Source organism: Struthio camelus, chromosome Z (genome assembly GCF_040807025.1).
Source record: "Struthio camelus isolate bStrCam1 chromosome Z, bStrCam1.hap1, whole genome shotgun sequence".
Lineage (NCBI taxonomy): Eukaryota > Metazoa > Chordata > Aves > Struthioniformes > Struthionidae > Struthio > Struthio camelus.
In genome coordinates this window covers 83,876,218-83,891,891 of record NC_090982.1, presented here as the reverse complement: position 1 = coordinate 83,891,891, position 15,674 = coordinate 83,876,218, and the positions used below count along the sequence as shown (strand labels likewise).

Below are 15,674 nucleotides of genomic sequence, written 5' to 3'. Positions count from 1 at the left end.
GTGGTCAGGATCTTGTTTTATGCCTGAACTTGGCAAACTGCACGAAAGCTGCCCAAAAACATCTGTTCTGGGTTCCAAACATTTATATAGCCCTTTGTTAGAGCACCAAAGATGGCATCACATCAATAGAAAGGAAGCATTGCCGAAGAAAGCAGTACATGGAGGCTAGAGGGAAAAGTCCAAGATTAACACAAGATCTATGATGTTTTACACACCAATAACTTTCATTTATTCCGTGCTGAACATCCATCCGATTAAAACTTTAAACCATATTTGACAGGCAAAACAACTACTTCAAGGAGGGAGACCATGGGAAGTGGTGCATTCCTATTTCCATACTATTTAGAAATGCCTTGTACTCAACTTAACAGCACAGACTGCAATGATAGCACTGTTCGTCTACTGCATTACAAAGACATAAAGGCAAGTGTAGCTGAGAAGACTTTTGGAAATATAATAGGAAGCAATATTATTTGCTCAAAAATAGCAGAGTACGGCTATACTTGAAATTTGCTCTTGCAATCAGCTAGCAAAGGAACTATTTTCTATTTAGGATCCTTTTCAGTCCATTTTCAGAAAGTAATGCCCTGTTCCGTTTTGACCTCCGTGGCAGGGTGTTGCAGGATGAGACTGGAACAAGTAAAAAACAAAAACTCAGCCAAACAAGTTAAAAAATGGAAAACCTAAGTAGAATTATCATCAGCAGTTCCACATACAAAAGAGTTAAACTGCAACTTAATAAATAAACTACGTATATTTTTTCTTGGAGGCCTATAAAGACTGAGGTTTTGCAAACGAGTTCAAAGACAAACTATAGCCAATTCAGTGTCCACAGTTTCTTTGGAAGCAGCAAGGAACATTTGGCCAGAAGAAACTGTGCCAACTATCCAGCGCAAAGCCTATACTTTAATTTGCAAAAGCAAAAAGCTGTGATTTATACCTTTGAAAGGAAGAAGCAAAAAAAAAAAAAAAAACCTAACAGTACATTCTGTGTAGGTTTATTATTTTGCCAACAGTTTGTGGGTTGGATGATGAGGTACGTTCCTGAAGATTAGACATCACCATTTTTTTTAAACAAACAAAACAGCAGGAAAAAGCAAAATTCCCCTAAAGCAGAGGCAGTCCTTGCGAAAGTTCTGAACTGTTGTGGCTCCCCCTTGGCTCCTTTTTTTTTTTAACGAAAAATTCATCAACCCATAGCGATAATCAGCTTTGGCTCACAGACAGCATATTTGCTTCCAGTTGAGGACAATTAGAGGCACAGTGTCAACTGGTCATTCATTAGGTTGTGTAAAGCTCTGTGGATACACACTGTTTTTGTGACATCAAAAAAAATTCTCATGAAAAATGGTGTTTTCCCATGTACACATCCCCTGGCTGCTTCTCCTTTTAAACTCAACGGATTTGCTAGTTCAGAGAAAACCATAAAGTGTTTCTGGGAATAAAGGCAAAGCAGAACCGAGCAGTATAGCTTCACTGACAGAATCAACTGACAAGTGAAAATCAAACAGGGGAGATGACAAGCTATTAAATTCACTCTTTTGTACCTGATGGTACCCCTTGTAATATAGCTAAGGGAATAGAGTCTGGTCCTATATAAGTTTTAATTGACAGAATTTCAAAACACGAAGGCCTGCACCTTTATAGTTATTGTGAAAATATACCAATCACGTTATTATCCACCATAACTTCTTTAGCCCTCCTAAACCACTGAAAACCCCTCAATGAACGGCCTCAGCAGGTAATCCACAAACATGTTTAAGATAGAGCCTCAAGAAATTACTCAAAATTTGGGCAGATGCTATGGTTAAAAATGGAATATTGTTTTTCAGAGACGAATCTTTTTCATTGTCATGTCTTCTCCCAGCCATCAAAGGCCTATTCTAAGACTGCAAATTAAAAGTCAAAATAAATATATCATCATTGTGCAATTAAAAGGCCCTGCCAAAAAAAAAAAAAAAAAGTGCATGAAAAATCCAAAGGATGAAACAATGTCATTCTGCAGACTGAAAAATATCACTTATTTCTGAAAAAAGGCACTCACAGGTTACACGTTGTTAGACAGTTCTTCCTGGGTTCTTGGCAGTCAGTCTGGAAAATCTATTTCTTTAAGCTTGCCTTTAAAGTATTTTACATAACCACAGCTAGAAAAAGAGAAATTTGGGAAACAGTAAACTACATTTAGGGTAATTCTAGGTACCTGTTGTAATACTGTTGACGGTTTTTTAGTCCTTAAAGTGTGTGTGGGAATTCAGAGCACAGCTGCACAACTGTCACTCTCTTCCTTAGAAGTTTATGCCTGAACATAATGAATAAGCACATTAATGAATAAATGTATTTTTTTTTTGTAAACTTCAACTCCTTTGGTAGCCTTCAGGACAAGAGGCAGCCAGGCAGTGCAAGGTAACTTTTTCTAGGTCCTCACTTGGCATAAATCAGAGCGTGTTCTTGCTGAAATCTTAGTCCTGCCTGCAATTTCTATCCACTAAGCCTCATATTTTATGAATCGTTGCTATTGCTTTGGAGCTGGTTTCCATAAGGGCTCTCATCTTTAATGGTTTTGTCCTTAATAGACTGGTCACATCTCAATTTTTGCTTCCTGTGCCAGGATTTATCCAAAATATCCTTCCACAGACACATTGCGCCATTTTCTTCTCGCCTACGCCTTCTCTTCCCCATTCTTCTGGGGAGATACTGGACTTGGTAGATCCAGTGCCGCAATAATTACATTCTTATGAAACGTGGTAATTCAATAAAGCACAGAAGAGTAGTATCAAGTTGACACCTGCTTATAAAAACACATGTCGCTGATTACTCTGTTCACAGCAACTGGGTTTTTTTGATTTGTGTGAATTTCACAAACTGCAATTTGTAATCGTCCTCTTCCTTCTTTTCCTCCTTTGTTGTTTTTTCTCTCTCTCTTCAGTTTTATATGATCTTCTAGGACCTTTTAAACTAAGATTATGCCCCACCGGCAAATTTTCTCGTGGGAGCGTGATAGTCATCAAGAGAACAATGTCATTTGGATGAAATAAGGCTCCCTAAGGAACTCCCTTAAAAGCTAGAAAATCTATAAAGTTCTTGCTGAAAGGTAACCCAACTTGTGATCTGGTCTTTTAAAGTAAATATTAAGGATGCTTTATGGATTTGGAGTATTTCTAGTCATGGGAAAGAATGGTTCCCTGCTTGCTTAGGCTATCAATATATATTTGTGAGGCAACAATAATTCTTTCAGTGAATTTCATGTTCCCATTGAAATGTCTTTACTTGTTTTAAACCATGCAAGATTTACAGAATGATACTATGCTCACAAGATGTAAAAATAAATTGGCCTGACAATTGTGTTAAAATAAGCACCACTACTAGCTTGAGGTAAATAGGAGGGAAAATATGTCCTAAACATGACTTCTATTCAGTCTGGATGTAGCCACCCAGGAGGACTAATGGAACCTGTCCTTCTTCACTCACCTAAAACTGCTGTAGAAAAATCTCTGGAGAGCACATGCCTATCTGCAGAGAAGAGGTTAGCTTTGCTCTATTTTTGCCTTTGGTATCTGGGCGTAACTTTGCAGTTGACACTGTAGTAAGAATTACTGACACTCATGCACAACGATGCATTAAAGTCTGTTGCAATTAGCTATTTCTTGCTCTGACACCGACCTTCAGGCATTAGACCTCCCCACACCTTGGTTTATTCACCTGTAAAACGAGGGTAAAGATACTGACCTTCCCTGTAAAAGCAGGCAGAGATTTACTGCTGAAAAGCACTATGTACAACTTAGGTATATAACATTTAGTACCTTACAGCATAGGTAAAGTGTCCACCACTCCAATGGCTTGTCAAGCCTCACGGAGAGAGGCACTCTTGTGAGACTTACTTCTGTCTGAACTTGAGTCAGCGTCCAGTTTACATGAGACACTATTGATCACTGGACAGTCTACGTTGGCAAAATGTTACTTGGCCTTCAAAGCATTTCCAATCAGGTGTTACCTGCGAGGACAAAAGTAAAGCCTATCTTTGATGAGGGCGTAAGACTTAAGGTAGACAATAACAGAATGGATGATGCTTTCTAGTTCCGGTAATGGGTTGGAAAAACGAGTGTTTGTCTGTGGCAAGGGTCAATAGCTGTTAATTTAGTGACCTAACAACACCAGGACAATGCATGGGGAGGCCAGACGGACCCCTCTTGCACACTGTCAGGAGTGGCAGAAGCTGCCAACACTGTGTTATGCACATGAAAAGATGCAAAGATCTGCCCTGGAGCAGGAGGACACCTGCTGAAAGGACTGGCCACGCAGATGGCCACCCAGCCACCTCCTCCTAAGGCCACCTCCACCTGATGGCTAGCTGAACGGCAGCATCCCTTGGGTTTTTACTGGGATCACTGGGAACTGTACTCTTTGGCCATAAAAGTTCCCCCTCTCTTCTGTCTTTCCTCTGTAGCACCAGCCCGTGTTTCACACACCAGTGAAGGCTAAGGGCTTAGCTAGTAAATTTACAGCATTCTTCATTAAGGAATTTACAGAGAACACTAAACCTGACTAGCAACCTAAAGAGCTATTTTGTAATCTGATGAAATAGTGTGACCTACCAAGGGACTTACTCCAAAGACTTTTGTGTGCTAATCTGATGCTACGTACACAGAAGGACTTGCGGGATACTAACGTCTTCTCTTGGGTGTCTTGCCCACCACTGAAACTGCACTGCTATAATTCATATCAATCATACTAGTGAAATGGGGGACCAAAAAGCTACCAAGGGACTACTGTTTCAAGTGCTTTGAATGAACACCTGTGCTAGCAAGCATTGTCACTGGGGAGTAATTAGGTCTTCTGCAAATCATAGGAGGACTCCTACGTCTCCAGCTACCTTCTGGCACGTCTTGCATAAACACTGGCTAACTGAGGACTTCAGTATAGAAGGGGTAATATTGAGAAACAGAAAAAAAGAGGGAGCTGCCAGCACTTTGACCAGCATTCTTGAAGTGAGAAGTAATGTCTCCTCCCCAGAACATTTTAACCTCTGTAAATATATCAATACCATCCACATTTTAAGTAGGCTTCATGATTCACAGTGAATCAGAGGATGCGTCTGCCCTGCTCTGTGCTCAGGTATGGTGTGAAAGTGAAGTAGAAAGTGCAATAAAGTAATAATAATGCACTGCATTTATAGAGCTCCTTTCATTTCCAACATTTTAAAATCTTGCCAGTATTAATTAATTAAGCTCTTGTAACAGCCCTTTGAGTTGCGCAAGGACTATTATATCATTACATCAGTAGGTAAACTTGGAGATCCTGAAGGCTAGATTGAGACTGTCTGCTTTAGGCACTCAATTTATTTGGTACAACATCTAAAAAATAGGTGACTGGCTCCAGGAGAATGATCCAGAGCACTTCAGGCAGGTGCCTATGTAACCTATACAAGCAAAGCAAGGAGATGGGTGTCCCTTCTGAAGAGAGCCATTCGTCCCACCCATGAGCAAAGCTGAGCATGGCTAAGAGGACAGGAACACGCAACGTTGGGTCTTTACTTGGGGCAATACTACAACTCTAGCCTGAAGTCTCCGACCTCCCAGTATCCCTCATATCCCTTCGCAGAGCGCGTACAACCTTCCTGCAGTGTCACGCTAGAAAGTAGATGGCTGCAGCAAAACCTCTCTTCTGGCACCTGTATTAGAAAAAAGCCATAAATAAGTATAATTGTATCCCAGGGCTGCAGGGAGATGGAGCCCAGTGGAGATCAAGATCAAATACTGTGCGGTGTGGCTTGGTCTGTCCTCTCTAGAGGCTCACAGCTTTGACCTGTGTGAACATAAGCCAGCCTGCAATAATCAGTCTAGAGGCTCTCCTTCTGGTTCGGTCCACAAAAACTGTATACATATGACCCAAATTTGCCTTGCAGAGGTGTTTCATGCTAGCTCAACATCGTCTAAAACCAGTCGGTTTGCTCATATTGTGACTTAATGAGGAGGGCCCTTTTCAGCACCTTGGGAGAGAGCAGCAGCTCTGCACCCATTTGTGAGTCATGGTGTACTGCCAGGAGCTACACACCTAGCTCCTTCAAGCTTTCAACTGCAGAACACATGCAAAACCATATGCTTATGTGCTTAGGTCACTCTTTAGTCCAAAATGCACTGTCCAGATGCACATACACTCTGTGCTGCTGAGATGTAGGTGTTACTTCAGATGAGACAGACCAAATCATCCTCTGAGACTTAGACACTTCCAGTTCATTTACGTGAGGACTTACGTTGACTCATAGATGGCCTAAATCACATTCACTGACTTCTTCAAACTATGCAGAATCTCAGAAACAGACCTGAGAAAAAGACTCCTGAGTCTGGGCTTGAACCTGATTTATTACCATTTTTACCTGCTAGGGGTTTCTTTGATCTCAGTCGGACTCCCTTCTGATTAGCAGCAGAGAAGGAGAATTTGGGTTAATGCATCCTGCTCTACCCACTCCTTAACATAAGAGTGACTCCTATTAGTGTTTTAGCAGTTGTCCTTTTATGCAAGAACTTGCAGAGCTGACTTGGCTAAACTTTTAATGGGTACGCTTCTAGTGTGGGAGGAAACATTAAGCACTGCTTATTGTTACTTAGAATTACACACCCTAATGCCATAGCTCTATCCAGAGTTCCCAGGCATCTAGCTGCTTTACTATCTACCACAGCACACTGTATCGCAAATGAGATCTCCTTTACCGCCTAAAGTAATGTCATGATGCACTGTAGGAGCCAAAGAATGCTGGGTATGCAAAACGCACGCATTGCTTCAGGTTGCAGTGAATTTGTTTAGTAGGAGATCAGGCAACACCATGAATTTCCGAGCGATAGATTTCTCTCCTCCTTTTATTTACTAAGATGCCGTCTCACAGATCAAATCAATGAAATCAGGGCAGATCGCCAAGCTTACCCCAACAATAGCCAGTATCTGCCTCGCATCTCGCAGAGGCATCCTCTTTCCAAATGCCTCCAAGTTTCTATCCTGCCACATCTCTACTGTTCAGCCCGGTCTGCTGGAAATAGTAAACTTAAAGTTTTCCAGTGTACTTGGCTGAGTAAAATGCTCTTTTGGGCAGTCATGCACAGGCGCACGTATCGACTGCCCTGCTAGCAGAAAATTTGGCCCCACCGTGCCAAAGGAGATGTGCTATTGTCCTTGGGTGCACTTCTTGAGGCCACGTGTGGGGCGTACACAACTCCACCCTCACTTGAGGTGGGAAATATGTTCAAAGTGGTTTTGAGGTTTTGTTGAGAAGCAAAACAGGAAATCTGCACTAATCTGGAGTTTAACTATTTTTTGAACTTGTTGCTTTCCTTTTTTTCTTTTTTAATAGAAAATAATGAAATATTAGAATGTCAAATGTTCTGAAACCGAACACATTCCAATTCTGGGACGAGCCCAAGCTTTTATTGGTGCAGACTGGCCTTCAGGCAGCAAAGAGATACTGGAGTAGTCCAGGGAATTTTTCTTTTCCTTTTTTTTTTTTTTAAGTAGCCAAGCAACTCAAAGGCTGTGTCAACTGCCTTAAGTGCTCTTATGCCAACTAATCATAGCTGGCACAGAAAACAATGCTGACTATTGCTACGTCGGCGGCAGGGAAGGCCAAAGACACAGAGCTGCAATGTGCCATCTGGAGACACACCATTGCTGCAGAATGGCTGCTTTGTAGCAGAGGAAGGACCACAGAGTGGCTCCCAAAAATTAATGAAAAGGACAACAAGCAATTCAACGGGGCAGAAGTCAGAGTGAGCTTGCAGGCAGAAAAAGTGTTAAATTTAAGAGCCACAGGAGCTGCTGTGCTGACAGCATGGGCTAGTAAAATCTCCTTTCCCCCAGAGCATGGGTACAAGCCTCCCCCCAGCCCCGGCACGCTGAGCCGGGAAGGCAGTACCGCTACCATTGCTAGGGGCATCTATAAATGTGTCCGTTTGACCACCAACATTTTCTGGTAACCTTGCAAAGCATGGCGGCTGGATTTATAGCTTTAGTAATGTGAGCCCTGAGAAAGCTTCAGTGAAATCACCCAGGCTTCTCAGAGAGACTGCCAAGCATGCTGGGAATGGCAAAGGCTTTTGGGAACTGCTGGCCCTGACGGGGGGGGCCCTAATAGCAAAATCCTCCATGGCCAAAACTGAACCACTGCGCGTACCTCCTCAACGGTACGTTGCTGATTCACACCACGTGGCACTGCCCAGCCAAGTCTACCCAGCTGTCTTCACAAATTTATTTCTAGTGCTACATAACATCGGGTTTCGATCAAGTCCTAGGGTCAGATACGCTGTTGTCATTCACAGAAAAACGCACGAAGACCAGCAGTTACCGATAGATTCAATAAAAATTGGCCATAACATGGCTTGCAATAGGGATCCTCCAGGTAAATTCCTCACAGCCTGCTCCCAACTTATTTAAGCTGCATCTGTTTGCTGCGTGAGACTCTGGTAACGCTTTTGCTGCTTTTCCAGCATCACTCTGATGTCAGCACTTTTATTTGATTTTCTGTCACTGTTCCCGCAGATTAAATTTCAGTCAGTGACCCAAGGCTTGAAAGCTCATTAGCAAATCCCTCTGAGCCGTCTAGTCCTGCCCCTGCTTGACGGCTAGCTCTGCGCTGCTGTCCTGAAGCCTACTGAAATCAGCACCACCCTGTGTACAAGCTAGGTCAGGCTTGGTGCCACTGCAAAAGGCTACGAGGATCCCTACCCAACTGCATGTTTTCAATGACAAACCAGTGCAGATTCCTACGATGACTCCTTGCGTCTTTTCAAATCTTCCAGGTAGTGTAAAAACACATTCATGTAAAGTCAAAACTTCCCTTTGCCACCTCCCCCCTCACCCTTTGATTTCTCAGGGAATTATTCTGACATCTTGCTCAGTCAAACCTTGCAAACAGGGCATTCTCTCTCCTTCTGTTGGGAAGCATTAGTAGGCTTAAGCAGCTATGATGATGCTCTTTCAGGTCCCTTTTGCTATGATACTTAAATATAAAATTCTTAGTACTCAGCTGGAATGAAAAAGCCGCCTCAGAACATGCTCTAGAGATCACAGATCCAAACTCTCACCTAGGTATTTTGGTTGGATGGGATGGAAGTCGCCCTGAGTACATGACGATCCAACTTACCAGCAGATATCTCAAGCTGAGCTCTAACTATGCCCAGCTTTCAGTTATAGTGGACAGGCAGGTTAATAGTGAAGATGCAGCCATGGAGTCAATGTTTTACCTCCTTCACACATCTGAACAGACCGCTTGCCTTGCACTTAGATTATCAGTGCCTTCGGGCAACAAATGCCATGCTTTTATATTTGGTATGGTCCAGAACTATCACACACACTCTTTCTGCTCGGTCGTCTTCTTAAAACTGTCACTTAAACAAGTATTCGGGCTGTGCACTGTCCAAATCCTAACTGCCCTCTCCCTCCAAGTTAATGAAATCTCCTCTGCGAACCCAGAGCTGAGGCTATTTCCAACAGCAGGCGAACAACACTGGGCAGGTAGAGCACAGCCACAAGCAACCCAGCCAAGCACCACTGACACATCCGCGGACGTGACTCTTCCTTGGCTTGCACCCTCTTTGCCTCCGCAGAAACTTTACTCTAGAAGCCAGTCTCACCGATTTCAGTGGAGACGATCTTGATTTACGCAAGGATGAGATGAGAATCAGGCCATGAGTCTTTATTGCCTTTTAAAGCCAAGAGCTCAGAAGAAGCCAATTGTGTCTAAAGTGAAGTTGCTGCACACACAATATGGAATCTGCACAATTCCATAAACCAGCAGTGGTCTAAATAAAAACTTCAAACAAGACATTCTGGCATTGGCCAGAAAGAGCGAAGATAAATAGCTCAGAGGCGCCAAGTTGTGAGGGAAGAACTGCTTGACTGTTGGACAGAGAGCAAAGTGAGAGGCAGAAATTCGGCAGGGTGCTGGGAGGCTTGCAACACTCCCAGAAAGCAAAGGGGTCACAACGTTTAATTTGATTAATTCATCATTGGTCCAAACTCAGGCAGCTCAGTAAACATACAGTCATTTAGAGAGGAAATAAAAGATTGGTTGGGCGGTAAATACTCCAACTCCCCCTTCCACTCCGGCCTCCCTCTTGCTTCTTCTCTCCTTGGTCAGTGCAAATTTTGGAAGCAACACAGTATGCAAGTGGTAGCATTGAAAAAAACAAAACAGCAAAACTCACTGTATTTCCAAATACTTTGCTCAAAATACTTTCAAAGAAAGCTTTGACTTGGTTTCTCCATCATTCTTATTTTTTCCTCAACAGCCCATTCCTCTAGGAAATGCCATGGGCAAAATGGAGTAACAGTCAGGCTCGTTTGGCCTCCTCTCTCCGGGACTGGCGGAAGATTTAGTGGAAAGAACAAGAAGGACAATTACCCTAATGGAGCCAGGAAGCATTTTTGGAGGTTGTTTCAGTAGTTTTGGTCATATTCATAAGCACCTGGGGGTCCAGACAGATGTTTTTATGAATGTAATTGTATTTACCAACAACGGTATTTTGTAAAGCTCCAATGCTAGCTTTTATGGGCCAGATGGCATAAACACTCCGCCTGTAAATATATAGTGCCTATCCTCCCCTAACCTCAGGGGGAGGAGGGCAAAACCTCCCACTGACATTGGGGCTGGAAAACGGTTGCAGCTGCTCAAAGCTACTTAGGAGCCTGGGGTGTCAGCAGGGATCATGGCAGAGCCGGAGGAAGGGAAAGTGCCTGATATTCCATAATTCTATAAAAAGTGCAGTTAGCACGTGACCCTTTTTTTTGCATCCACTTCGAGCACTGCCAGGGCTCCCACACTGCAGTTTCTGGGCACTTTTGCGTATTAGACCTCACCATGGCTCCGTAAGGCAGGAAACTGCTTTTATCCCCCTTTCACAAACAGACGCTGAGGCTTACTGCAGTTCAGACACTTTTCTATACCTACATGAGCAAGCTATGATAGAACAGGAAATGGAAGCTGGCTCTCCAAATCCCGGACGGCACAGCAGCTTGCCTCCGGTTCGGCATCTATGCACACATCTACACGCTACTTTAAGACATCTAAGTCCCAATGAGTCAAATGCCACTTGTCAAGAAAGCAAGGTTACTTAAACATGCTATTTGTATTGATATCAGATGCACTTTGTTCGTTCACCTGGTTGCCACGTCTCCTCCCTTATTCCAGCATGCAAAGGTGCATCTGTGAGTATATACCAAAGAGCCGGTCAGTATAGACATTCATATCATGTCTCTGAGCCGGTCAAATGAGAAAACATTCATCAAAGGGAGTGTTGGATCAGTGTTGCCACTACTCCTGAAATAATATATTCACTGCAGACTAATGAACCAGCTCTGTAACTCTGGAGCTATAAAAAAATTATTCATGGAAAATATTATTCCACAAAAATCAGCAAAGTTTGATTAATAAGGCAGTTGGCTAATCCTATTTGTCTGGCTCTAGAAGAGCTGCCATACACGTTCAGAAGAACAAATAAGTGTACTCACTACTGAAACACAGATCCCTTCTAGGTGCAAAACTGTGGCTGATTAAGACCTCACGATAATACTTCAGAACTGTGAATGCTGTTTCTCAAAAAGAAAAAAAAGAGGGCCCACACAAACGAAAGAAAACATCGCAGGGGCTTTGCCAGTATTTCATGATGTTTGTTTCTGCTCATAGTAAGTCCTGTTTTAAATCACAATAATGCATTTGACTTTTGAAAGAGGAAGACCAGGGATTTATTCTGTGTTGTGTGGAAACGGCCCATTCCAGCAAAAACTAAGCCATGGAGGGGGGTTCTGTCAAGGAAGAAATCTCATCTAGATAAATGACACTACTCAACAGAGCGTGGTTACTTCTATGTTGTTTGTATTGACATTAGATCAATGTTGTTCATTCGTTTGATTGTCACTTCTCCTCCCTTGTTCCAGTAGTCCTCCTACTCTCCTTTCGAAGGTTTAATCATCCAATCTAAGGCTTTTTAACATGAGCAAGGGCACTTATAAGATAGAGATGTTAAAAAATAACTTTAAACAAATACTATGTACAGTCATGCATTTAATAAAAGTGCTTTACACACGTACACACTCGGCACAACCCCTCTTCAGCCCCTCATGTCATAAGGGCCAAACACTACTACTCACTGTGCAATGCCTATCCTTGATTTAAAACTGGCACTGATCCCCTTCAGAGTTAAACCAGCACCCAACATCATACACACTAGTTGAGCAGGAAAGGTCAAATCAGAAGAAATTCAGCTTGTAGCACTGATGGACCTCGGGGGTAGAAGGGGTGTGAAGGCTTGTAGGTAAGTTAAGCATTAATTTGTAATGCATATTTGTCATGCTAACTAACTCGCATTTGGAGACTGATGATTACCACCTGTCTAATAACTGCATAGGATTAGCTTTATATTCCTGCAAATTTACTGTGCATGGTGTCTGTACTATATCTGATGAAACTCATGTACTTACTCGCTGATATTTGAGCCATGATGCCCAATATGCAAGCAAGAAAATCTTTGCTTGCATAGTAAAAAAAAAAAAAAAGGAATAAAAAAGGAGAGAGAGAAATAAACTAAGCTTACAGTAGTCCACAGGCCTTGATTAGTCTCACTACAAAGAAAGGCAGAAATACAGTCCTGCACATAGGAAATGCTGACCTCTGCTTCATCTCTCACTCTGTCCTGGCCTGCAATGATTGTAACTAAGAGAGGTTGTGTACAGAAATTGCCGCCTTACTTATGTACCTTATGATGTTAAACATGCTTTTCCTCATCCTTCCACCTAAGGAAAGAAGGAAGAGACAACCAAAGGATCTGCTCTCCAGCTGTGTGCAGAGCTGCATGGAGCATGAGAGGGGCCACGACAACGTGCTGCAAATGCACGTGGTGTGCCTCTGGCTGCAGGGAGCTTGAGCATGGAGTCAACTGAGTCCATCCTTGGCGTGCACAACTTGAAAAATGTGTTTAGGATGTGCCTGAGTCGCAACATAATCTGTGGCAAGGTAGGAGTTGAAGGTCTTTCTCTTGTATCCTAGCCTACAGCCTGGCTAGCGCCACTGGACTAGTCTTCTGCATCAGTCAAACAGGAGACTAGGGTTTATTTAGGTTTGATTAATGACCAGTCTTTCGAAAGGCAGGAAGGTTAGGTGAGCATAAGAAATCTTATAGAAATAGTAATCTCTGAAAAAAAAAAAAAAAAAAAAGGAGTATGAAGCAACAGGTCCCAGGGAGCGGGTATGAAGAAAGGTGGGAAGAGATATCCGCTTGCCTGTGAAGAAAGGATCTCCAGAACTATGATGGAGAAACATGCAGTGCAAATCTCCAGACTCCAGGAGAACAGCCACATGCACTAACAATGTACTTTGAAACTCAAGTCCCAAAAGCTGTAAAATAAGTCAAAGCTCATAAGGTCACCACTAGTGAACGTGCAGCAATAGGACGAGTGGTTCAATACAGGGAGTGGATATGTTTGCAGCGGCCAACCGAGACGGCTGGTGGCGCTCTCCGGGTGGGACCCTTCCCGCTGGCACAGATTTCTTGTTGCAGGAGCATAACCAGCTCCTCCAGAAAGCGACAACTTTTCCCTGGACATCCTAGTCTCTCTGCACTATAAGATCATACACAGGCTTTAAGGCTATATGGCAGGATGGTTTCTTACCATATGCATGACCTGTGCACAGCACTAGGAAGGACTGTGCATGGCACTAGGAAGGACAAATCTCTTCAGAAACGGCTATGTGCTATTCTGACATTGATAATAATAATAAAACCAGCAACAATACAATGGCACCTGCATCAGCACGCCGCACTGAAACTAACTGCAGTGCCTGAATGCTGGAGAACACTAAATGGTTCTCTCATCTTTCTTATAACAGATATCTCTACACAGAGTGGGTGGCGTTTTGCTCCATATTTAATCTCCAGCAACATACAAGGAAGCTGCAAATGGCATTACTGAGCATGCCAAAATGCCCATGCAGTAAGGATAACAGTGAAATTGTGATATGAATCTATTTGCAGCTTCCATCTGAATTATTCAGGAGGCCTCCGCTTGTCTCTGTCATATATTATTTTTAAACGGCGAAAGGTTACAAATACTGCATAGCAAGAACAATCAGACTATAGAATAGCCTCCTGGGACAGAGCTAAGTGTTCTCAAATTTTTTTTTTTTCCTCCTTTTGCCTCTTATTTTTATGCTTAGTCAATCACTGTTTAGTCACCTTAGGGAAATACAAGGTGAATGAGGAGAAAGAAGGTCAAGGTTATCGTGGAAAAGTTTAATCCCTCCTCAGTGGGAACCAGTTAATAGCTACAGCTAGACTCAAGTACGGACCTCAGCTGGGAATCCCAGTGAAGGTCAAAGGCAGGAAAAAAAAAAAAAAAAAAGCTGCACTAAGATCTGAGACAGTCATAAGCAGACAGATGTTCCTAGGCTTTAATGAGCAGTCTTGGCTCCAGGCCTTTCTTGGCAGAGCTGTTCAGCTTTAGTATTTTTCCTCTTGTAGTGTAAGGTATGGCTCTGGTTAGCTGGCTCTAGTTAGCTAACTGCTGATGATTTTTCCATCTAAATAACAGCTTGACAATGAAGAAACCAGTTCCTAATCTGCAGCTTGATGGATTAGGTCATGGGGAATGATGTGCAGTTGCAAACGTGAAAAGTAAAAATAAATAAAAATAACTGCAGTTTAAACGAGAACCAGTTCTAAAAGTTTAAACAGCAAATCTGACAAAGCTCCCATTACAAATTCTACCACTTCATCTTATTTTTTTTTTTTATTTTCATGGACAATAAATTGAAGGAAAAATGACAGAAAATGGACTTTTTCTTAACAAGTTCTTCTATTTCAAGGGCAGCCTGGTGGGGATCATACCCCCACTTCTGAAACTCATTTGAGTTCACCAGCACTGATAATTTTCTCTTGACAATTTGCTATTCCTAATGAAATATACTGGATTGGAAAACAGAGGTTCAACAAGCATGTTCTGTTCAGAAGGCAAAGAGGCTACAAATTCAACTGTTAGAAAACTGTGAAATCAGTAACTTCATAATGGAGAAACAGCTTAGTTAAAAGTTATGAAGACTTAACTCACGTCTGCTAGGACGCAGCTTTCTTACTGCAATAGCCACCGTAGTGCTTGGAGAATAAGTTTTGCTCTTTGACAGGTATATTAGCAACCCTGATACAACTAGGGCCTGAATTCAGTTCATTTCCAAAATTTGTGCGCTATACTTCTGAGTGTCACCACTGATTTAATATGATAATGTGAATGGACATGTTTGTGTGGGATAAGCTCTCATTCTAGACTGCTTCTCATTACTATAGTCCAGATCCTGGTCTCAGGGAAGGAAATGGAAATGTCTAGGTGGCTTAAACACGAGCAGTCTTTGGATTTCAATCAGCTACAAGTTAATAAAAAAACTTAAGAGCCTCACATTGGCAGGTTATATAAATTCTCAGCTCCCACTGTGTTCTCAGCTGATTCTGCCTTTTCATTTTGGAGGCTATGCATTACGCTGCTTTGAAGCCCTTTTTTAGCACATGAGAATCTCATCCACCGCTGGTTGGTTCAGTAAAGCTCACCCTTTTCCAGAATCAAGTGTGAAATCTGCTTTGTGATAAATATCTGAGGGTGCAGGAGCTCTGGGCTTGCTCCCAAGCTAAATTCACTTATACTGCAGC

At 42.5% G+C, this 15,674-nt stretch overlaps 1 protein-coding gene across 9 annotated transcripts in view; it reads right to left on the bottom strand.

Annotated features, from left to right (window-relative positions):
- The window catches only part of LOC138060854 (SET-binding protein-like), a 267,800-nt gene that overhangs the window by 59,940 nt on the left and 192,186 nt on the right, over positions 1-15,674 (bottom strand). The gene's annotated exons all lie outside the window — the stretch shown is intronic.